The 24262-nt window shown below is 44.6% G+C and overlaps 1 protein-coding gene across 4 annotated transcripts in view; it reads left to right on the forward strand.

Annotated features, from left to right (window-relative positions):
* ppp2r3a (protein phosphatase 2, regulatory subunit B'', alpha) overlaps positions 1-24262 on the forward strand; it is a 412397-nt gene that overhangs the window by 56330 nt on the left and 331805 nt on the right. The gene's annotated exons all lie outside the window — the stretch shown is intronic.

Below are 24262 nucleotides of genomic sequence, written 5' to 3' on the forward strand. Positions count from 1 at the left end.
AATCTGTGGTTGAAATAGGAACAGCAAAACTACTATGCACTTCCATGGAAAAATATAAAGGGATCTCTGGCTTTCACGGCTTTCAAGGGCCTTGGTGAGACTATACTTGGAGTATTGTGTACAGTTTTGGTTTCCTTACGAAGGAGTGTAACAAAGGTTCACCAGACTGATTCCTGGGATGGGGAGATTGTCCTATGAGGAGAGATTGAGTAGACTAAGCCTATATTCTCTAGAGTTTAGAAGAATGAGAGGTGATCATATTGAAACATACAAAATTATTACAGGGCTTGACAGGGAGGTTGTTTCCTCTGGCTGGGGAGTCTAGAACCAGGGGTCAGAGTCTCAGAATAAGGGGTTGGCCATTTAGGACTGAGATTAGGAGAAATTTCTTCACTCAGAAAGTGATGAATCTTTGGAATTCTGTACCCCAGTGGGCTGTGGAGGCTCAGTCTTTGAGTATAGTCAAGACAGAGATTGATAGATTTTTGGATATTAAGGGAATCGAGAGATATGGGGATAGTGCAGGAAAGTAGAGTTGAGGTAGAAGATCAGCTATGATCTTATTGAATGGCAGAGCAGGCTCGAGGGGCCAAATGACCTACTTCTGCTTCTATTTATCTATCCTGTTCCGATGTTCACAAAAAAGGCTACTTGTTAGTTGCACCCAAAAAAATGCATAATTGCTTTGAAGTAATGCTGATTTCCAGCATAATAGATTGAAATAAATGTGGGCGTAAGTGACTTGCACATCTTTTTATGTTATGTCGAATTTCCACAATTTCTTTGCACCGATTCAGCAAAAACCTCTGCCACTCATTATCATAGCTCCAGCCCCCATGCTGCTCAAACAAATTTCCTGATTTTATCCCAGTTCTGAGCGGGCTGTAAATTTAAACCTAAAATTCTGTCTGTCCATTTCTATCGATGTTTGTACCTGGGTATGAATTGAATAAACATTCATGTGTGTGTGTTTCAGTTCCATTTAGTTTCTGGCAAGAAATGTCGTGGTTTGTAAATAATCCAATATAACGTAATGATTTTGTGACCACCATCCTATTCATGAATCTTACAAAGTGCTTTATTTAAACAAGAAGTAGCAAAGTCACGCTAAAAAACACAGGCACATCATGCCAGCCTGTGGTGACCCAAAGCCAAAAAAACCTTTCTTATTTAAGAGAATCTGATTATAAGATTATCACCAAATTGAAATTAACCCGATGAAAGAATGTGTCTCAGTTTAGGTTTTAAGAGAATTTTAGAAAATGGAATACGCTTGCATAAGTTTTAAGGTATTTTTTCATTGAGAAAAATACTATCGAAATATTGGTTCTTGCTGTATTTAAGCCAGGTATATGCAATGTAATACTTTCATTTTTTTATCAGTTAATATAGTCAGAGTAAGACATAAATGCCAGGGAAGCATGGCTTGCTCACTGGAGAGTGTCCGTCAGATGTGGTATCTGCCACAAGTTGCTCCAGTATTCCCACCAATACCACCATCTTGACAACCACGGAAAACCAATGCTGCTTAAAAAACCCTGAAAATGTGACACAGCAAGTTTTCTTCACTGCTTTTTTTTCAATTAACTTTGTACTTCTCAAGATAAAGGATAAGGAATGGAACATATGTAAGGGTCACTTATTAGGCTACACTTTTTTAAAACTAAGTGATTTTGATCTGGAACCTTAAAAGATTGTATGGTCAGAACTGTTGAAGAGATTAAGACAAGCCAAACAACTTCTGTAGTTTGTCAGGAAAGGATTTTAAAAAATACAAAATTTAGTCATAATCACATCGTTTTAGCATTAGAGTTGTGAATTATAATATTGTTCCCTAGATATCAAGCCAAGTGAAAACAGTTTTAAGGATACAGGGAATGTGGGCTCATCTATGAGAGTAGTCTGAAACCAGGAAGCCAAAAATAATTAGAGTGAAAAAAGTAAATAAAATACTTTTACCCCAAGCATCTAATAGACTGTATGGTGTCATAGTTTTCCATTTTCCACATCAGCCATCCTTAAAGTCATTCTAAGTATCATTGCAACTTTTGTGAACATTTATGCTGAATAATGGGCTGTGGGTCTATACACAGTATTGAAAGTGTTGAACCTACCCAACTAATTTCCCTTACAGCCAGCAGTGAGAGTAGACTGTCATCCCATCAGTCTCAGTTAGATTTGAAACCAGGCCTCAGAAGGGAAAGAGCCGTGTAATTCATTTTACTTTCATTTACACCTTAGTTTTTTTAAACTGTTAATCCTAAAATAAAAATGATAAATCATGGTGGCTGATGACACTGACAATCACATCTTCATGGCTCGTCTTTATTCCTAAACATGTTAAAGTGTCCCTGGCATTCCTCTGGGGTCGATTTTGGTCCAGACTTGGCGCTGCGCCAATGGAAATCGATCATCGGGCCTCATCAACACATTTGGCGAGAGCTGCCGGTGTTGGTCGCGCATCCAAACGGAGCTCGCCCGATAAAGGACTTCAATTTCGGGCATTCTGCCGTGCCAGCAGAAGTCCCGGGGGGTGCGGGGGGAATGGAGTGTGATCAGATTGCTGCGGAGTTAGGGGAGCACAGAAGCCTGCCCCACTCATCGCCGACTAATTCCTGGATAAGGTCCTTCAACAAGTGTAAGGCCCCTAATTTATATATTGAAGAGATCTAACGCCTGTCTTAGGAATACCTAAAACAAAAGGTCCCCGAATTTTGCAGTGGGACCAGCACCTGCACAGATTGGGTGCAGGCTGTACCACTGCTAAAGTGCTATGATTGGTGCCCATTTTATGCCAGAATTTCTCCCCTTTATCTTTACAGCACTGCCTCTTTAAATAAATTTGATTCGTTTTCTATACGTGCTGTTTTTCAATACGCACGGAGTTAATTTTAAGCAAAGCATGGTGCGCATGAGGCCTGAAATAGACTTCAGTAATCTCACTGCATGTTCCTCATCAACCAGAGACTGCACGGCTCCAGTTAGGAAACTGAGCTCCTGACATTAGAAACCATATAAATCCCACTCTGGAAATGAGTCAGACGTGGCAGCAAAGTCCCAGGTGAGTCTGTGTTGAGTTAGCTGATCTCAACCTAGGCAACAGTTGGGACACTATTATTGGCCTCGGGCCTTCAGGCTAGGGAAAGGGAAAATAAAATATCCCAGATTTCCCACTCCTCATCACTATGTGGTGGCCTCTGCTGGAAAGTGGATGTGTTGATAATCAGGTAAGAAGAGGACTCAGGCTCAGCTTCGATTCTGCGCTTCCCCCCATGGTCAAGTAGCCTGATAACACTCACTTTCTCGGCTCACACACTCGACAAAGGTATTGCGGATTGCCAGCATTTCTGGCACTGCACTGCAGCCTGTGTAGGATCCCTCAGGAAAGTGCGTGGGCACAAATTCAGAAGTGCGATCAGATGTGTTACTGAATTTTGCACCAGATCTAATCTACACTCAAAGAACTGGATGTCCTGAAATAGATATGTTTTTGTAAACAAATCACAGTGCAATTGAAGTGAGAGGTCGGGCCACGGTTATAAGTTAGGTAATGAATTACTTCTAACCTCATACATCCAGAAAATCTATCACAAATTCTCTCACGTTTGTTAGCAGCACAATTATTGACCGTGCTGGTAAGATAAAGACCAGACAGTGATAGTGCTATGAAGCTGCAGCTGCACATTATTAGACCATGTTGACAGTACTGCGGACCAACATGATATAAGCCTAGTGAGAATGAAAGTGAAGATTGTTAAGGCACAATCAACTTTGGATACTTACACATTCTGATTACCTCAGGAGCCGACTGGGCCAGTGGTCATAGTGCCTCTACAGGGGCCTGGCTGACATCAATGTACTCAACATAGAGCAAGGGTTGAACTTAGGAGTTCCCTACTCTGCATAGCTCAGTATCATGTCATAAGGTCCAGTTAACCATTGATTCATTGGTGTGTGGTAAATCCGGTGACACTCACTCTTACAGCTTATTGATATCATTACTTGAGAATGTTTTAAATGGGTGGTGTCATCACAGTTATGTGTCTGACAAGACACTTCATCATTTTTAGAAACTGATGGATGTGCAACAACAGGATCAGCAGGCAAGCAGCCTACTCCCAGATATTACTCTTAGGAGGTATATAAAAGATAGATGCTGTATTGTGCAATTTCTTACTTACTGTTGTGAACAAAATCATTTGTAATTAATAACTTTTATTTATTTGGTGCCTTTAACATAGTAAAACGTCCCAAGGCGCTTCACAGCAGTGTTACAAGACAAAACAGATACGTTTGACACATTTGTCGAGCAAAATAGTTGGTATCAGCCTTGACTCAGTGGGTTGCACTCTTGCTTCTGAGTCAGAAAGTCGTGGGTTCAAGTCGCACTCCAGAGACTTGAGCACATAATGCAAGCTGACACTTCAGTGCAGTGCTGAGGGAGTGCTGCACTGTCGGAGGTGCCGTCATTTGTATGAGACATTAAACCACTCTGGCCTTTGTATAAGATCCAACAACAGTGGTGTAGACTCTGTACTTGAGCTCGGTGTGCTCAGGCCAAGGAAAGGGAATATATTCAGCCAAGGGTCCTGCTCCTCATCATCATCCGTTGACCTTGCTGGATGCTGTTTCAAACTGACCTTTTATAATAAATGCCCAATTTGCATATATTACCGAGGCTCCTGCCTGAGTCAGAGAGGAGCCTCGGCCGCCTAAAAAAAGCCCAGTTAAGGTGACAGCAGGAGGGAGGCAAGTGGAAATGAGACGATAAGTTCTCAGGTGGTGTTAACTGCATGGTTGCTCTGTTCCTGTCAAGCAGTGTGGGTTAAAATTACCCCCATACTTCCGTTCTCTACCAGAATGTAGAACTCACTCCCACAAGGAGTAGTTGAGATGAATAGCATAGATGCCATTTAAGGGGAAGCTAGATAAATACATGAGGGGAAAAGTGAATGGAAAGATATGTTGATAGAGTTAGATGAAGTAGGGTGGGAGGAGGCTTGTGTGGAGTATAAACACTGGCATGGACCAGTTGGGCTGAATGGTAAAATTCTATTTTCTAAGTGGAAAAAATAAGCAAGGCCCTGAAATTCTGTGGTGTTTCCAACCACAATTCAGGTGTGGACCCTCAGGGATATGACTTAAACAGACATTTACATCATTTTCCTAGGTATTCCACTGATCTCCCAGTTTCTGCGGGAGACAGGGAGGACTCCTTTATGTCTTCTGTACATTTGATAATTAATTTTTACAGCAAGATGCAAGTTTGCAGTGTATATAATGAAATCATATACCATCTGCTGCTCAGTCAGCTTTAATAAGGTATTTGCAAGTTCTTTTGGACAGCTGTAGATCACTTGTTTATGCAGCAACCTTTCCCATAGCATTTACAAAACATTACTGGATTTTATAATGAGCTATTTATCAGACTACTGCAATATTTACTTCTACCCTTAGAGTCAAATCCCAACCACGGGCAGCTGAAAGCCAGGCACTCAGTAAAACACTGCTTCATTTGTTACAGGATGTATAAGTACTTCAGCAGGAAATAGAGTTCTGCTGTCAATCACCTCAGCAGTCAACAGAGCAAAGACTAGAATCTTGAGTGCAAGGTGTTCCATGCGGATATTCAGCAGGAACAGCTATTAGGGACAGCGCAGTTGCTGCCACTAGTAATGGCTAGCGACACTGCAAGTGAGCCTATGGAAAGAAAGAACTTGCATTTATATCGTGCCTTTCACAATTTCAGGGTATCCCATTGCACTTTACAGTCAATTCATTATTTTTTGAAGCATAGTCACTGTTGTCATGTTGGAAATGCGGCAACCAAAATTACACACAGCAAGCTCCCACAAACAGCAATGAAATAAATGAGCAGACCATCTGTTTTGGTGATGTTGCGGGATAAATGTTGGCCAGGACACCGGGTGAACTATCCCCCTATCCCTCCTCCTTCACACAATGCTCCCAAATCAATTCAAACATGAATCTACAGTGTTCATTTCGAAGCTTCACTCCCATCCCTCCACTGCAAAGGGGATCGAAACTGGGAATGCTTCGAAATAACATGTAAAATATATTAATACATACAATGAAGCACTAGAACTTCTGAAGACTTATGTCTAAACAGTCACACTAATTGAAAAAAAACTATTAAAATAATTTATCGTGCTATTATCTGACAGCTCTATCACTAGCACTTCCGGAGTTCGAGATGCAACGTGCATTAAATATTTATTTTCCCACATATTTTCTAAAGAGTTGAGTAAAAGAAGAATTTGCTTTTAAAACAGAAGAACTTTGTTAATGCAACGAGAGTACACAGGCACAAACCGCAAATGCAAAGTATTTTTCTCCCGCGATAACCAGGGAAGGTTGGCAACCCTGCCACACACTGAGGAACTGGGAGCTGAAGGGTGGGAACTTAATCACCGTTTCACACTCCAGTTCAATGAAAAATGACAAGGTTGGGAAATTTATTCAGAGGCAGAAACAAAATGTCCATCCGTAGTTTCCAAACACTTCATTCCCAAGTTCCCTTACAGGTAGGCTACAGACTTAGGAAAAGATGCAAAAAGGAACTGATTGGAATAGCAAAGTTAGCACAAGTATTTAGCTTTTTTTTTATTCATAACGGGATGTGGGTGCCACCAGCAAGGCCAGCATTTATTGCCCTTCTTTATTTGCCCTAGAGAAGGTGGTGGTGAGCCGCCGCCTTAAATACAACTGAGTGGCTTGCCACGTCATTTCAGAGGAAACCACATTGCTATGGTTCTGGAGTCACATATAGGCCAGACCAGGTAAGGACAGCAGATTTCCTTCCCTAAAGGACATTAGTGAACCAGATGGGTTTTTAGGATTATTAATTGAATTAAAATTCCCCAGCTGCCATGGTAGGATTTGAACTCATGTCACTGGATCATTAGTCCAGGCCTCTGGATTACTAGTCCAGTAACATAACCACTATGCTACCGTACCCTAAAATGGCTGCATACAAACAGCTATTAGTCAGGAACTCTACTGCCTACGGTGCTCGCACAGGCTCCAGTGCAGCCTAACATGCCAACAGGAAACCCGCCCCGTGCCTACTGACCACCACGCCTGCCTGTCAAAGGTCTGCCTCAACTCATTAGTAGAGCATCACTGTCCATCATCTCCACTTCCTTATTTAGCAACCCAGGAGATTAATCTGTCATTCCAGGTGACTCCCAGACAATCCGGGATGGTTGGTAACCTTAGCTTCTGCCAATCTGCCAAAATTATGGTGGCTGATCAGGAGAACCCACAAGGAATTCCCGCTGTTAATATGCTTATACTACATTTTTAAATGGCATTTGATTTAAACAGGTTAACAGCTTCGTAAGAATAGCACACATGTAGGTACGTGTGGTAAGCATTCATATATGAAACTCACCAATTGGAAATTGTACCTTCAAGATAATATATTAGGATGCAGTCAGACTCCAACTCTAGTATCAGTAGATTCCACCAACACTGCAGTTACAATGTAAATAGAGCCTGAATCAGACATTGGGACCTGACCTGACCCGACATCACTAGAAAGTTGAGCGATGTTGGCTAGGAGGAGGTACCCTCAATCCACTTCACTCACAATCAGTTCAGCCTTGCCACCCAAGTTACATTCCAAATTTAGCTTTGGTGTTAGGCAGCTTCCTCTTTGCACCAACACTAAACCTGCAGAGTGTGAATGCAACCTTTGTGCACTGTGCAGCCAAGTAAGAAACTTGGATTCAAATCAGAATCTTGCTGAATATTTATCAGTGGGTTTCCCGCAGTGGGTTATTTGGCAGGCTTGTTTTTGGGCCATAAGGCACAGCGTCATGCAGGGTTGTGATGCCCTACCAAACTGGAGGGAGGGAAAATCGGCAGGTCATACTACAGCATCTCACAGACCAACATTGGCAAGACGCCTTAAAAATGTTCACAGTCAGCTATCTATTCGCTCAGTCCGAGTCCATGGTGCACAGTTTGGGAGGCCACAAAGGGAATGATCAGGGATGAAAGCAATATATAAAGCATAAAAGTAACGAAAGGGGTGTCAATAATAAATGTGGAGAGAAATTAATACAGTTAAACAAATCATTTCTGATTTGGTTTCTCCTGTTATGAAGAGCAATCTCTTTGATGTCCCACTTTTGATCTTTGCTGCTCTATCCAAAAGGAAATGAGTCCTGTTTTAGATTAAATAGATCTACCCCCTGCTTCTATTTTTCAACACATGCTTTGATGCCCCCCTTCCCCCGCCCGCCCCAAGAAGATTTCCCCCCTTGTGAATTTCCTTCAAAATTATTTTGCTCACATATTGGAGATCAGTTCAACTTCTGGGCTGGATAAAACTGTTAGTAGGTGAATCAAAAAAAAACTCCCCTCCTCCCCTCTCCTCCAGCCAATCTCATCAGTTTACCTTTTTAATCACTTGTTTTAGATTTCCTCTACTATTACAGTTTTAGCCCAAACGTTTAGCCAGAGCAAATACCGACTGCAATTTTGGGTTACTAGTAGCAGAGTACAGAATAGATGCCAAGCGCCACTTATGAAGAAGGGTGGTAGGCATTAAAAATATTGATACTCAGAAGAAAGATACATATATCTATGCAATGTCCATGCGGTCAACTGTCGGGGCTTTAAAAATTCCCAAGATATCATTTAAGAATTCAGAGTTTTTTTAAATGGTTAAGAAGGCAAGAGTTTTAGTAAATTGATTTGTTCTAATTATTTGGGGAGCATTGTATTACCTTATGTAGACATTTTTTATGCAGTTTTCCCCATCGTTCTTTGTTGCAGCTTAATTAATGTATTATATGTGCAGAGTCTGAAACAGCAAGGGCCACACAGCACTGGGTATATAATTCAAATTGCTAAAAAGCTTTTTGAGATCAGGCTGGTGATAAAGGTTGAATATGGGTATATCTTCCCTATGATGGGAGACTTGACAGGTCCAACATTGGGCGTTGGCTATTAACTTGTAGAAATTATCTTGAGCCTGCAGTAATAATTGCCATTTTCTGCAACAGGTATCTGCATGGATTGAGTTAGAGGAAGTTCATTATAAGAAATCACAGGGGGATAAATTACCTTGTATGCATTACACACTATTCTAACCTTCAGGGCTCAGGGGCAATAGTTTGACAGCACAGCTCTCAAAAAACATGTCCTTCTTTGTGTGCTCTAAAAGCTGGTGAGCAGTTCACACTATACTTTCTGGTCTCTATAGAGGAGCATTGTATCTGCACCTGATGTTGCACCTATCCATTTTTGACACATCATCTCATCATAATGTTGATGTATTACCTTCAACATCTCAAGACAGTAACAACTTTCTATGATTCTTGTATTTTATAAAGCGCCTTTCACGACTTCAGGATGTCCCAAAGCACTTTACAACTAATAAAGTATCTTTGAAGTGTAGTCACTGTTGTAATGTAGGAAACGTGGCAGCAAATTTTCACACGGCAAAGTCCCACAAACAACAATGTAATAAATGACCAGATCATGTGTTTTAGGTGTTGGTTGAGGGATAATTGTTGGCCAAGATACTAGGAAAACTCCCCAGCGAATAGTGCTGTGGGATTTTTTCTAACCCCTAAGAGGGCAGATGGAGGCCTCAATTTAACGTTTCAGCTGAAAGACGGCACCTCTGGCAATGCATCACTCCCTCAGTACTGCACTGAAGTGCCAACCGAGATTATGTGCTCACGACTCTGGAGTGGAGATAAACTTACAACAGCCTGACTGAGAGACAACAGTGCTATCACTGAGCCAAGGCTGCCTCTTGTATAACATAGCCACAGTATGTAATTTTTCTCAGCTTAATCTACCCCAGAGTTTTTCTCTTTTCTTGTGGTAGTTCAAGGACTCTCTCATGCGCCACTAATTAATTTTTAGCCATTAATATTTCCACATAGTATACTGTGGGTTTTGACTTGGTAATATCTTAAAATACAATCACATGATGTGTACATGCTGAGTCACGAACAAGTATAAAGTCTTCAGAAAATGACACTAAACAGCAGTAGAAAGAAAGATAGTAGGAACATTTTTTACTTTATGACTGGGGGGGTCCTGATAGCACACAGGGAACACGGAAGTCCGGGTCGCCTTGCACACTGTGCAGTTTTAATTCCATAGCGTGCGTGTGACATCACTGACAGGTTCCCCACCCAGAAGTCAGCCTGATTCACAGGCCTGGCTTTCAGTCGGGTGGGGAACACCAGAGAAGAGCACGCAGCCCCAGCAAGGTCTGCGCCCCGACCCCTGGGGACGGGCCGATTTCGGGGAGGGTTCTGATCCCCGATCCCAGGGTGTTCCGATTCCTGACCCAGAGGGGTACAATCCCAGCGGGTTCAATCACTGACCTGGGATGGGGGGGAGGTGGTGGCAGGGAGAGGTCCGATCCCAGGGGGTGTTGTATGGGGGTGGCTGATGGTGGGGAGGCATGAGGGGCAGTGGGGGAAGCACTCCTGCTTCTCCCGGCCCACAAGAAGTACTCCCCGAAGCTACCCTTGCCTTGCTACAACTGCCAGGATTCCCGAGGCCCAGGATTCCCGAGGGCGAGGATTCCCGAGGGCGAGATTCCTGAGGCCCGGTAACCCCGGCCAGTCAATTAAACCTGGACAGCAGGTTCAATCCGAGGTTTCCATCTCCATTAAAACCGGAAGTGGAGGGGTTGGAGGCAGGTCGGAGTGGAAGCAGGTCGGGGTTGGAGGCAGGTCGGGGTTAGAGGCGGGTTGGGGTTGGGATTCAGATTTTTAACCCTTCAACCTTCCATCTGAGCCAAACTCGCCTATTTTGGCCAGTTAAAATTCCTTGCTATGTTTTTTTTCTAGAATAACACTGTCACAATGGAGCCCTGCTGCACTGAGTAACCTGGTTAAACCACTAGTAAATGATGTCATCATTCAGTAAATAAATATTAACTGAAGTTTTCTAATCACAGATATAAAAGTAATACTTATCAGATTACAGGAATTGGAACTTGAATGACTAGCGTGTCCTCAGCTTGAGATGTTCTCGCACATTCTCAGTCACTTCTGTAACTCTCAACACAATACATAGCAATAGAAGACTGGAAGGCTATCCAAGAAAAGGAAGAAGCAACCATTCTTATACACACACTTAATAAAAATGGCAAAATCTCAGATGATTTAATCTACTGAGGTCATTCTGCACTTGTACAAATCTGTACTGATCATAGAAACAATCACTGGGCGAGAGGAGGGAAAAAAAGAACGGGTGTCTCCCCCAGTTTCTGTTTGATGTGGGTTATCTCTCCTCCCTCCAAATTATGAGAATTGCCGCTGAAGTCCCTCCTGACTGTTTTAAGTGGTTGCACATCTGGTGCTTCTCTAAAGTTTAACACATAAAATAGGTATAAGCATTCTGTATTATTGGAAGTATGTACAACCGCACATAATACTTGAAAGTGTATAAACACACGCGCGCATAGACTCCAATAATGGTTGGGTAATCATACTCAAATTAGTCAAATGCCTAATCTTTCTCAATACTAATTCTAAAGTTCTATAACTTAGTGCTTACATAGTGGTCACCAGGCCTAAACAGAAGCAAAGTCTTTGGTTTCAAACTATAATTATATCTGGCAGCTTGTTTTAAACTGTGTTTGTAATGCCCAAAGATTACAATATCAGTAAGACTGCTTTTATTGTGCTTTTATACCTTGTGCATTAGGGGATTGTTTAAATATTTCAGTTGGAATTCTGCCGTTAAAAAAAAATGCAGTCAGTCTTGAAACAAACAGATTAAAAACTCATTGCAGTTTGTAGTAGAAGTTTTACTTCACTGTTAGCTGTGGCTTAGTGATTAGTGCACTCGCCTCTGAGTCAGAAAGTTGTGGGTTCAAAGCACACTCCAGGGACTTGAACACATAAATCTAGGCTGATACTCCAGTGCAGTGCTGAGGGAGTGCTGCACTGTCAGGGGTGTCATCTTATGGATGAGACGTTAAACCGAAGCTGCTCTCTCAGGTGGACGTAAAAGATCCCATGGCACTATTTTGAGGAAGTTATCCCTGGTGTCCTGGCCAATATTTATCCCTCAATCAACGTAATAAAGCCAGTTTATCTGGTCACTATCACATTGCTGTTTGTGAGAGCTTGCTGTGAGCAAATTGGCTGCCGCATTTCCCACATTACAACAGTGACTACACTCCAAAAATAACTTCTTTGGCTGTAAAACGCTTTGAGACATTCGGTGGCCATGACAGGCGCTATATAAATCCAAGTCTTTCTTTTTTCTTTTTACTAGTGGCTAAGGTGTAAAGATTTACACTCACGGTCTATGACTGTGAACAGCAGCATGTTGGTTTGACAAGCTGTGAAACACTGATAAAAGTCATGAAGGCTGGATCCATTTGGATGTTGCTGGAGTTTGTGATCCTGTCCCTTTTACAGATTGGTCTATAAGCTGGGAGATACTGGCTTTAATAAGCAGGAAACTTACTTTACTGGTACCAGCTGCAGCAAGCTATAGCGACTGGTGCGGACCCTCTCTTCCCCCCCCCCCCCCACCTTCCCCCCAAATCATAGGCCTTCAAAGACAAGGGGGCAACACCAGGTCCTTACAGGCTAAAAACAATCAATCTTTTTTGACCATTTAGCCAATGTCAACGATATAAAAATGCCCACTGATCGCACAAAAATTATCATAATTTAGTACTGCTTTGAACATGACCTGGTGTCCCTCTTTCATCGGTGTAATATTTAAACTTTGTAATGTTGTTTTCTCTGAGCTACCAAGCCCTGATTGTTGACATTGCACAGATGAATATTGGAGTACTCTGTTCGTGAACTCAGGGCAGTCTAGACAACATTTGGTGAGATCCAATTATAAGGAAGGAGCTTTTAAGTCACTAAAATTTAAAGTACAAAAAAGCCTACAACTACATATCCGAGTTGTACGTGGCATTACCTGCCTGCTGAGATTTGTGAATATTTAACTACCATTCAAAGCAGCTTAAAATGTCCATTATGAGATTTCCTAAATAGTTATAAGCTGGTTCCCAGTCACACATTTTTACATACGACATGCAAGTCTGAGAATTCAAGAGTTCCTAACTGTTTTATTTCATACAATAAGAATGATTTTTTGGAAGACTTTGATGTGACTATCATAAAACATAATTAGAAAATAACCAACAAATCATTTCTTTCTTAGAAGTTTGAAAAGTTATCAATACCTATCAATTGAATATTAATGCAATCAATCATAATTTTAATATTGATATCTTATATTCCTCACACATTAATTAAATAATCGTTTAAAAAGTTTAAGAACAACCAGTATTTTAGTATTTCAGTGCAGTCCTGAGGAAGTGCTGTAATGTTCGAGATGTCATCTATTGAATGAGACTTTAAACCAAGACTCCAACTGCCCTCTCAGGTGGATGTAAAAAATCCCATGGCACTATTCAAAGAAGAGCAGGGGACTTCTCCTGGTCTTCTAGCCAGCATTTATCCCTCGACCAATATCACTACAAACCAGATTAACTAGTTGTTATCTCATTGTCATTTGTGGGATCATGCTATGCACAGATTGGCTGCTGCATTTCCCTACATTACAACATTCGCCACACCTCAAAAGTACTTCATTGACTGTGAAGAGCTTTGGGACCTCCTGAGGTTGTGAAAGGTGCTATATAAACACAAGTTCTTTTTTTTATAACCTTGATAGTTTGACCATTGATGTTTGCTTGGAAATTATCTAGTCGTGGCCAAAGGGTCAGTGCCACACACTGTGAGGGACCAGGACCTCACACTATCCTCAAAGTGGCTGACTGATGATTGAGCAATAGATACTGGAACCAGTTACTGTTCATTTACAGCACAAACAGGAGCTGTATTGAACTACGTAGGTATCCTGAAGACTATATAAACTCCAACAGTACTCTAACCAGTGAATGCACCTGCTGGGACTCAATCTGTCTTTACAGATACCTTTATAAACAGTATGTGACTGTTATGGCATTTTAGTAATATTCCTTTTCTCTGTATGAATCGTCAGGGTTCTCAGTTGTTGCATTTAACCAATATAATCCTACCAAATACACCATTTTGAAGTAGAATAAAATCAATAAAACACCAATCAGGGGAAAATAGCAAAGAAAAATGGTGTCTATTCGCCTGGAACATGCAATACATTTTTAATGAATATCCAATCATTATAACAGACTCAATGCATCATTCTTCATATTACGCAGTCAGGTAATCTGTTGTGAAAATACGGTATCATGCTACCCATCAACTATTCATTGCATAATATATATTGGCCATTAACATTTCCAGTAATCAATGCGAGCTATTCCTTGGTAACTGTTCAGTAATTCACAATCACTACTCTCCAAGTTATGAGCATAATCACCATCAACAACATGGAGAACATAACTCGTCAGTGGCCACACAATCAGGACCAAATGGCTCAAAACTAGACATGTAACTGAGTGAAACCACCCGATAAAATGAACAGTAGATTTTAAAAAGTTACATAGATTGAATAATTTGAAGACTTTAATCTAATGTAACGAGATGTACAGGTCCATGCAGTGAGAGGGCATGTTGTCCTAGCAAAAGTTTTACTTGAAGTCAAAGATTGGTTCTATTCTAAAACAAAGTGACTTATTAACCACCGTGTCAATCTACACCATCAGGTACCGTGGTGCGTTGTAAATTAAACAGGGTATTTGATTTGGGAAGTCATCCTAAAATACCTGAAGAACACAGGAGGACTGAGAAAAATAAGATTATGATCTGCTACTATGAATATTTTTTCACAGAAGCTCTAAACTTTGTAACATAGGAACATTAGGAATGGGAGGAGGCCATTCAGCCCCTCGAGGCTGCTGCACCATTCAATTCGATCATGGCTGGTCTCTACCTCAACTCCATTATCCTGCCTTTGCTCCATATCCCTTGATGCCCTTATCCAACAAAAATATATTTATCTCGGTCTTGAAAGCTCCAATTGTCCCAGCATCCAAAAACTTTGGAGAGTGTGGGGGAAGAGTACCAAACTTCTACCATCCTTTGTGCGCAAGAAGTGGAATAAATGTATCAATGCATTATCTTGTAAGTACGTACCATGTGAAAAATGTCTACCATATAAGTTACGTAGCATTGAACTAGGTTAAATGTCAGTTAGCGTTTGTTTTGGTAGAGGCTCTTCGAGCTTTGGAGTTTCCAGCTGAGAAAGAAAAAAGAAATAAAGACTTGCATTTATATAGCGCCGTTCACAATAACCAGGTGTCTCAAAGCCCTTTACAGTCAATGAAATACTTTTTGGAGTGTAGTCGCTGTTGTAATGTGAGAAACATGGCAGCTAATTTGCGCACAGCAAACTTCCACAAACAGCAATGTGATAATGACCAGATAATGGGCCCGGAATTCAGTACCGCTGGACTGCTGGTGCCCCCCCCACACACCTTTTTGTGACCATTAGCACTGAAATTTTTGAGTGGCTAGGCCACCCCATATTCAGCTCCATAAGTGAACAAATGGGTTCCAGCACTAATGAACCCTTCCAAAGTGGATTTTTCAGCGGTGTGGCTGTCTTAATTTGAGAGTTATCACCACTGAGAAATTCAGCATGCAGGTAAGGGTTTCTAATGAGCCAGCTACTCCAGGGTTTGCAGCAAGGCCCTGAGGGGGGGAAGGAGTTTGGAATGATGGCTGGTATAAGAGGTGCAAGGAGAGCCAACAGGTTCATTGATATGAAGCTGGAGACACTGATGGTGTGGAGGATCGAAGAAGAATACTGTTTCCTGACATGGGGAGACCTGGCAGACAGGCAGTACATAAAGCACGGAGGGAGATTGCAGGGGAGGTGTGAGGCACCTCCATATATGTGAGGACGCACCCTCCCAGGAGGTTGCTGGCCAGTCTGCATCCAGCCCTTCCAGGGTGGCGATGGGTCAACACCTCCTAGCTCTGGGGTGATGGAGATCCTCCTCCTCATCCTCCTCCTGCGCCGCCTCCTCCTCCTCCTCAGGTGGTACTGCTGGCTCGACCTCCAATGGCTATCCACTCATGATGGCCAGGTTGTGCAGCATGCAGCAGACCACAACGATTATGGAGACCCGTTGAGGAGAGTACTGCAAGGTGCCATCAGAGCGTCATTGTATGCATGGTTCCGTAGAGGAGTGAGCAGCCACGTAGACGGGATATCCCTTGTCCCCAAGCAGCCAACTGCAGTCCTTATTCGGGCTGGTGAAGACGGCGGGCACACTGGTCTGGGGCAGAATGAACGAATCATGGCTGCTGCCTCGCTTGCCCGCCACCTGTCTGCACGGTGCTCATGGCGACACCTTCTCCTGTATGCCGCCCTGCTTTGGGCCAGATGTACCAGGTGTCGCCCTCCCAACACTCCTCCCATCCTCAGGGTGAACCCTGTCAAGCAGGTCTCTGCAGCCCACAGGACTCCACTAAAGAGTCAGGCCTGAAAGTTGTACAAAAGTACAGGGGTATGTGCAAACCTCTGAGCAGCACTCAGCAGGTTTTATGGAGCCAAAACAATTAATAAAACTATATCAAAAGCTAAATACTGCGGGCCATGGAAAATGAAGTAAAAACACTAATAATTAATAAAACTATATCAACAGATAAATGCTGCCGATGTTGGAAAATGAAATATAAACACTAATAAGTAATAAAACTATTTACACACCGAAGGACCCCAGCGCATGTCGCGTTTGAGCACTGCATCGAAAACCTCGCGGGGGCACTGCCGGGAAAAGTCCTACCTTTTCCTCGGTGAATTTCGCCATCCTGGTGACTTTTCAGTGGCCCAGACGCTGCTTCCCTCTCCAATGAAAACATTCCTTTACAGCAGCTTCACCGTGCTGTTTCTGGTGGAATTGAACACCGCTGAAATCCTCCCCGAGCTGAATATGGCTCTGGGAGGGAAAAGTACCCGATCGCGGCGGCCGATCGATTTTTTTCGAGCGACTACCCAAACTCCGTGGTAGCTGTCCCTTCGGGGACGGTGAATTTCGGGCCCAATCTGTTGATTGAGGGATAAATATTGGCCTGGATACCAGGGATAACTCCCCTGCTCTTCCATGAAATAGTACCATGGGATCTTTTATGTCCACCTGAGAGAGCAGACGGGGCCTCGGTTTAATGTTTCACCCAAAAGACAGCACTTCCAACAGTGCAGCACTGGAGTGTCAGCCTAGATTTATATGATCAAGTCTCTGGAACCCACAACCTTCTGACTCAGAGGCGAGTGCACTACCCATTGAGTCACAGCTGGCACTGCAATTCACTGCAAGCATTCAAAAAGGAGTTGGATGATTTCCTGGCTGCGGAAGGTGCGGTATTGGGTGATGTGCCTCATGGTCACTGTGGTCTCCTGGAACACGGGGGATCTCTGGGGGTTGGAGAGGAATTCCCTTCAATTGACCTGTTTTTTGTTTTGCATCTTCCAGGAGATGATGACATGACTGCTGGTGGGTGGAAAGCATTGGGGATCATCACCTTAGTTGCAACATGACTATATGAGACAGGCTCAATGGACCAGCTGGTCTTTATCTGCTATTGCCAGTTTTCCACCCGGAGGTGAAAGTTCAAACCTACCCTATGCATTTTTGCAGCTCAGGGGAGCTGATACCCACCCCCATAACTCTGAGATTATAAGAGGAGACCCACTGCGGTATCAAGTAACAGTAGTTAAAAAACATTGCAGATGTAATAGGACTAATTAAAATGCAGCAAAATAAAACAATGCTTACTGAGCAAAGGAATAGAAATATTTTGTTATATTCTTACTTTTTAAAAAGGTCACTGGTTTTACATTACTGTTTAGAAGCTTAAATAATGTTAACACAATGGGCCCAAGTTTCCACAAGAAAAAAAACGGGCGCCCCTCCGAGCTGGGCGCCCGTTTTTCGCGCCTAAAAGGGCGCCTAAAAAAATCCTCGGTATTCTCCACCGACTTTCAGGTCCTGTGGCACTCGGCGCAGCCGGCACGAGCTATGGGGGGGGCGGAGCCAGGTCCCGGCGCTGAAAACAGTGCCGGGACCTCTGCACATGCGCGCTACAGTCGGCACGCAAGTGCAGTAGCTCCAGGCGCCGAACTGTGTGGGAGGGGCCCGAAGCACGCAGCCCCTAGCCCTGGCCCAATGGCCTCACTGGGGCTGCATGAATGAGGCTCCTCCCACGGCCAGCTCCTGCTCCCCGCCCGACCAGACCCGACACTCGCCCCCCCCCCCCCCCCCCCCCCGCCGACCCGACCCGACCCGACACCCGCTCCCCCCCGACCCGAGACCCGCTCCCCTCCGCCCCGACCGACACCCGAGACCCGCTCCCCTCCGCCCCGACCGACACCCGAGACCCGCTCCCCCGCCCCGACCCGACACCCGCTCCCCCCCCCGACACCCGACACCCGCTCCCCCCCGAGACCCGCTCTCCCCCACCCCCCCCCCCGCCCCGACCCGACACCCGCTCTCCCCCCCGACACCCGAGACCCGCTCGCCCCCGAGACCCGTTCTCCCCCACCCCCCCCGCCCCGACCCGAGACCCGCTGCCCGCCCCGACCCGAGGCCCGCTCCCCCCCCGACCCGCTCCCCGACCCGAGGCCCGCTTCCCCCCCCCCACCCGACCAGACACCCGCTCCCCCCCCCCCCGACCCGACACCCGCCCCCCCCACCCCGACCCGACACCCGCTCCCCCCCCTCCTCCCTCTCCCCCCCCTCCTCCCTCTCCCCCTTCTCCCCTCCCCCTCCTCCCCCTCCCCTCCTCCCCTCCCCTTCCTCCCCCTCCTCCCTTCTTCCCCCTCCTCCCTTCCTCCCCCTCCTCCTTCTCCTCCCTTCCTCCCTCTCCTCCCTTCCTCCCTCCCCTCCCTTCCTCTCTCCCCTTCTCCCTCCCTCTCCCCTTCTCCCTCCCTCTCCCCTTCTCCCTCCCTCTCCTCCCTCTCCCTCCCTCTCCTCCCTCTCCCTCCCTCTCCCCTTCTCCCTCCCTCTCCCCCTCCCTCTCCCCCTCCCTCTCCCCTTCTCCCTCTCCCCCTCCCTCTCCCCTTCTCCCTCCCTCTCCCCTTCTCCCTCCCTCTCCCCTTCTCCCTCCCTCTCCTCCCTCTCCCCTTCTCCCTCCCTCTCCCCTTCTCCCTCCCTCTCCCCTTCTCCCTCCCTCTCCCCTTCTCCCTCCCTCTCCCCTTCTCTCTCCCTCTCCCCTCTCTCTCTCTCTCTCTCCCCTCTCTCCCTCCCTCTCTCGCTCAGCGGCACGAACAGCTGCAGAATTCTCCCTGGCTGAAGCACTTTCACACAGGTAGGAAGATGGTTTATTTAATCTTTTCTTGGCTTATAAATGTTTATTCAGGTTGGATTTATTTGTATAATATTTGTAGAAGTATAAATAAGGATTTATTGTCGAATTTAATGAGTTCCCTTCCCCCCCACCTCGTTCTGGGCGCCTAATTTGTAACCTGCGCCTGATTTTTTAATGTGTAGAACAGGTTTTTTCAGTTCTACAAAAATCTTCACTGGCGCCATTCTACTTTAGTTTGGAGTACATTTTCACTGTGGAAACTTTGAAATCAGGCGTCAGTGGCCGGACACGCCCCCTTTTGAAGAAAAAATTCTGTTCTAAACTAGAACTGTTCTACCTGACTAGAACTGCAGAAAAAAAAATGTGGAGAATTGCGATTTCTAAAATAGTCCGTTCTCCACCAGTTGCTCCTAAAAATCAGGCGCGAATCATGTGGAAACTTGGGCCCTATGTTCTGTCTTCAGTGTGCTGTCTAAACATAATTTATTATTAATTGCAGCCATTGTAGACCCTCTTTATAAAGTTGTTTTTGGAAGTCCTACAAAAGTGAATGTTGTGTTTTGGGATAACTGTTATAAAGCAAGGTCGTTTATATGGTTTTAAGAGGGAGCATAAAAATGAGCTTAATATTAAAAATAATGTTACACTAAAGAGACTTGTGAAGGGGCCTTCTTGCCAATACTTGCGTCGATAGTTCACAAAAACTGCCAACTGCCTAATCACGCTATTCATAAAAAATGAAACAATTATTTTCTGCACATATATATATGTGCAAGAGAAAGAATGAATATAATTTCTCACCACCACCCTCCCCCTTCAATTTTTTTCATCCTCTCTCCTGAAGGCAATGATTGATGCTGGGGGTACGAGTCAATGACACCTTCCACTTTATGGTACCTCACCCAACTGCGCCTAAACAGGGACATCCCAAAACCCCATTGGCCATCAATCCCAAGGTAAATGACTGGTTCATTCAATGTACTCGCCCCCTGATGCTCTGCGAGGCTGTGGAGCCCTGATTTATTTCCCCTGTGCAAGCCACCAGTGCTGAGGGTAGTTGTAGCACCCCTGCTGAAATCATCGAACCAAGCAGGGATCGCACTAGGATGTTACATTTCTAACAGCAAAATTCAGGTCCTTGAACAAAGGATTGTTCCCTGAACATTTTTCAGGAGCCACTTGAGGGAATTGAAGATTATGACAGGCACCCTTGAGTTCCACTCCAGTTCTGATGACGCAAATCTTTTTGAATAGTTTCGAAAGGTGTATCAGGAAAAGATGAACAGGCTGGATCTCTTTTCTCTTGAAGGCGGAAGGGTGACCAAATAGAGGTATTTCAATTATAAAAGGTCTTGCTAGAGAAGACACAGAGAGAATAGAAACATAGAAACATAGAAAATAGGTGCAGGAGTAGGCCATTCGGCCCTTCTAGCCTGCACCGCCATTCAATGAGTTCATGGCTGAACATTCAACTTCAGTACCCCATTCCTGCTTTCTCGCCATACCCCTTGATCCCCCTAGCAGTAAGGACCTCATCTAACTCCTTTTTGAATATATTTAGTGAATTGGCCTCAACAACTTTCTGTGGTAGAGAATTCCACAGGTTCACCACTCTCTGGGTGAAGAAGTTCCTCCGCATCTCGGTCCTAAATGGCTTACCCCTTATCCTTAGACTGTGACCCCTGGTTCTGGACTTCCCCAACATTGGGAACATTCTTCCTGCATCTAACCTGTCTAACCCCGTCAGAATTTTATATGTTTCTATGAGGTCCCCTCTCATTCTTCTGAACTCCAGTGAATACAAGCCCAGTTGATCCAGTCTTTCTTGATAGGTCAGTCCCGCCATCCCGGGAATCAGTCTGGTGAACCTTCGCTGCACTCCCTCAATAGCAAGAATGTCCTTCCTCAGGTTAGGAGACCAAAACTGTACACAATACTCCAGGTGTGGCCTCACCAATGCCCTGTACAACTGTAGCAACACCTCCCTGCCCCTGTACTCAAATCCCCTTGCTATGAAGGCCAACATGCCATTTGCTTTCTTAACCGCCTGCTGCACCTGCATGCCAACCTTCAATGACTGATGTACCATGACACCCAGGTCTCTTTGCACCTCCCCTTTTCCTAATCTGTCACCATTCAGATAATAGTCTGTCTCTCTGTTTTTACCACCAAAGTGGATAACCTCACATTTATCCACATTATACTTCATCTGCCATGCATTTGCCCACTCACCTAACCTATCCAAGTCGCTCTGCAGCCTCACAGCATCCTCCTCGCAGCTCACACTGCCACCCAACTTAGTGTCATCCGCAAACTTGGAGATACTACACTCAATCCCCTCATCTAAATCATTAATGTACAGTGTAAACAGCTGGGGCCCCAGCACAGAACCCTGCGGTACCCCACTAGTCACTGCCTGCCATTCTGAAAAGTACCCATTTACTCCTACTCTTTGCTTCCTGTCTGACAACCAGTTCTCAATCCATGTCAGTACACTACCCCCAATCCCATGTGCTCTAACTTTGCACATCAATCTCTTGTGTGGGACCTTGTCGAACGCCTTCTGAAAGTCCAAATATACCACATCAACTGGTTCTCCCTTATCCACTCTACTGGAAACATCCTCAAAAAATTCCAGAAGATTTGTCAAGCATGATTTCCCTTTCACAAATCCATGCTGACTTGGACCTATCATGTCACCTCTTTCCAAATGCACTGCTATGACATCCTTAATAATTGATTCCATCATTTTACCCACTACCGATGTCAGGCTGACCGGTCTATAATTCCCTGTTTTCTCTCTCCCTCCTTTTTTAAAAAGTGGGGTTACATTGGCTACCCTCCACTCCATAGGAACTGATCCAGAGTCAATGGAATGTTGGAAAATGACTGTCAACGCATCCACTATTTCCAAGGCCACCTCCTTAAGTACTCTGGGATGCAGTCCATCAGGCCCTGGGGATTTATCGGCCTTCAATCCCATCAATTTCCCCAACACAATTTCCCGGCTAATAAGGATTTCCCTCAGTTCCTCCTCCTTACTAGACCCCCCGACCCCTTTTATAACCGGAAGGTTGTTCGTGTCCTCCTTCGTGAATACCGAACCAAAGTACTTGTTCAATTGGTCCGCCATTTCTTTGTTCCCCGTTATGACTTCCCCTGATTCTGACTGCAGGGGACCTACGTTTGTCTTTACTAACCTTTTTCTCTTTACATATCTATAGAAACTTTTGCAATCCGTCTTAATGTTCCCTGCAAGCTTCTTCTCATACTCCATTTTCCCTGCCCTAATCAAACCCTTTGTCCTCCTCTGCTGAGTTCTAAATTTCTCCCAGTCCCCAGGTTCGCTGCTATTTCTGGCCAATTTGTATGCCACTTCCTTGGCTTTAATACTATCCCTGATTTCCCTTGATAGCCACGGTTGAGCCACCTTCCCTTTTTTATTTCTATGCCAGACAGGAATGTACAATTGTTGTAGTTCATCCATGCGGTCTCTAAATGTCTGCCATTGCCCATCCACAGTCAACCCCTTAAGTATCATTCGCCAATCCATCTCAGCCAATTCACGCCTCATACCTTCAAAGTTAGCCTTCTTTAAGTTCTGGACCATGGTCTCTGAATTAACTGTTTCATTCTCCATCCTAATGCAGAATTCCACCATATTATGGTCACTCTTCCCCAAGGGGCCTCGCACAACGAGATTGCTAATTAATCCTTTCTCATTACATAACACCCAGTCTAAGATGGCCTCCCCCCTAGTTGGTTCCTCGACATATTGGTCTAAAAAACCATCCCTTATGCACTCCAGAAAATCCTCCTCCACCGTATTGCTTCCAGTTTGGTTAGCCCAATCTATGTGCATATTAAAGTCACCCATTATAACTGCTGCACCTTTATTGCACGCACCCCTAATTTCCTGTTTGATGCCCTCCCCAACATCACTACTACTGTTTGGAGGTCTGTACACAACTCCCACTAACGTTTTTTGCCCTTTGGTGTTCTGCAGCTCTACCCATATAGATTCCACATCATCCAAGCTAATGTCCTTCCTAACTATTGCCTTAATCTCCTCCTTAACCAGCAATGCTACCCCACCTCCTTTTCCTTTTATTCTATCCTTCCTGAATGTTGAATACCCCTGGATGTTGAGTTCCCAGCCCTGCTCATCCTGGAGCCACGTCTCCGTAATCCCAATCACATCATATTTGTTAACATCTATTTGCACAGTTAATTCATCCACCTTATTGCGGATACTCCTTGCATTAAGACACAAAGCCTTTAGGCTTGTTTTTTTAACACATTGCTGTACAATGGCCCTTTTTGTTCTTTGCCTTGGGTTTCTCTGCCCTCCACTTTTCCTCATCTCCTTTCTGTCTTTTGTTTTTGCCTCCTTTTTGTTTCCCTCTATCTCCCTGCATTGGTTCCCATCCCCCTGCCATATTAGTTTAACTCCTCCCCAACAGCACTAGCAAACACTCCCCCGAGGACATTGGTTCCGATTCTGCCCAGGTGCAGACCGTCCGGATTGTACTGGTCCCACCTCCCCCAGAACCGGTTCCAATGCCCCAGGAATTTGAATCCCTCCCTGCTGCACCATTGCTCAAGCCACGTATTCATCTGAGCTATCCTGCGATTCCTACTCTGACTAGCACGTGGCACTGGTAGCAATCCCGAGATTACTACTTTTGAGGTCCTACTTTTTAATTTAGCTCCTAGCTCCTTAAATTCATTTCGTAGGAACTCATCCCTTTTTTTACCTATGTCATTGGTACCAACGTGCACCACGACAACTGGCTGTTCTCCCTCCCTTTTTAGAATGTCCTCCACCCGCTCCGAGACATCCTTGACCCTTGCACCAGGGAGGCAACATACCATCCTGGAGTCTCGGTTGCGGCCGCAGAAACGCCTATCTATTCCCCTCACAATTGAATCCCCTATCACTATCGCTCTTCCACTCTTTTTCCTGCCCT

Source organism: Pristiophorus japonicus, chromosome 6, assembly GCF_044704955.1.
Source record: "Pristiophorus japonicus isolate sPriJap1 chromosome 6, sPriJap1.hap1, whole genome shotgun sequence".
NCBI classification, from domain to species: Eukaryota; Metazoa; Chordata; class Chondrichthyes; family Pristiophoridae; genus Pristiophorus; species Pristiophorus japonicus.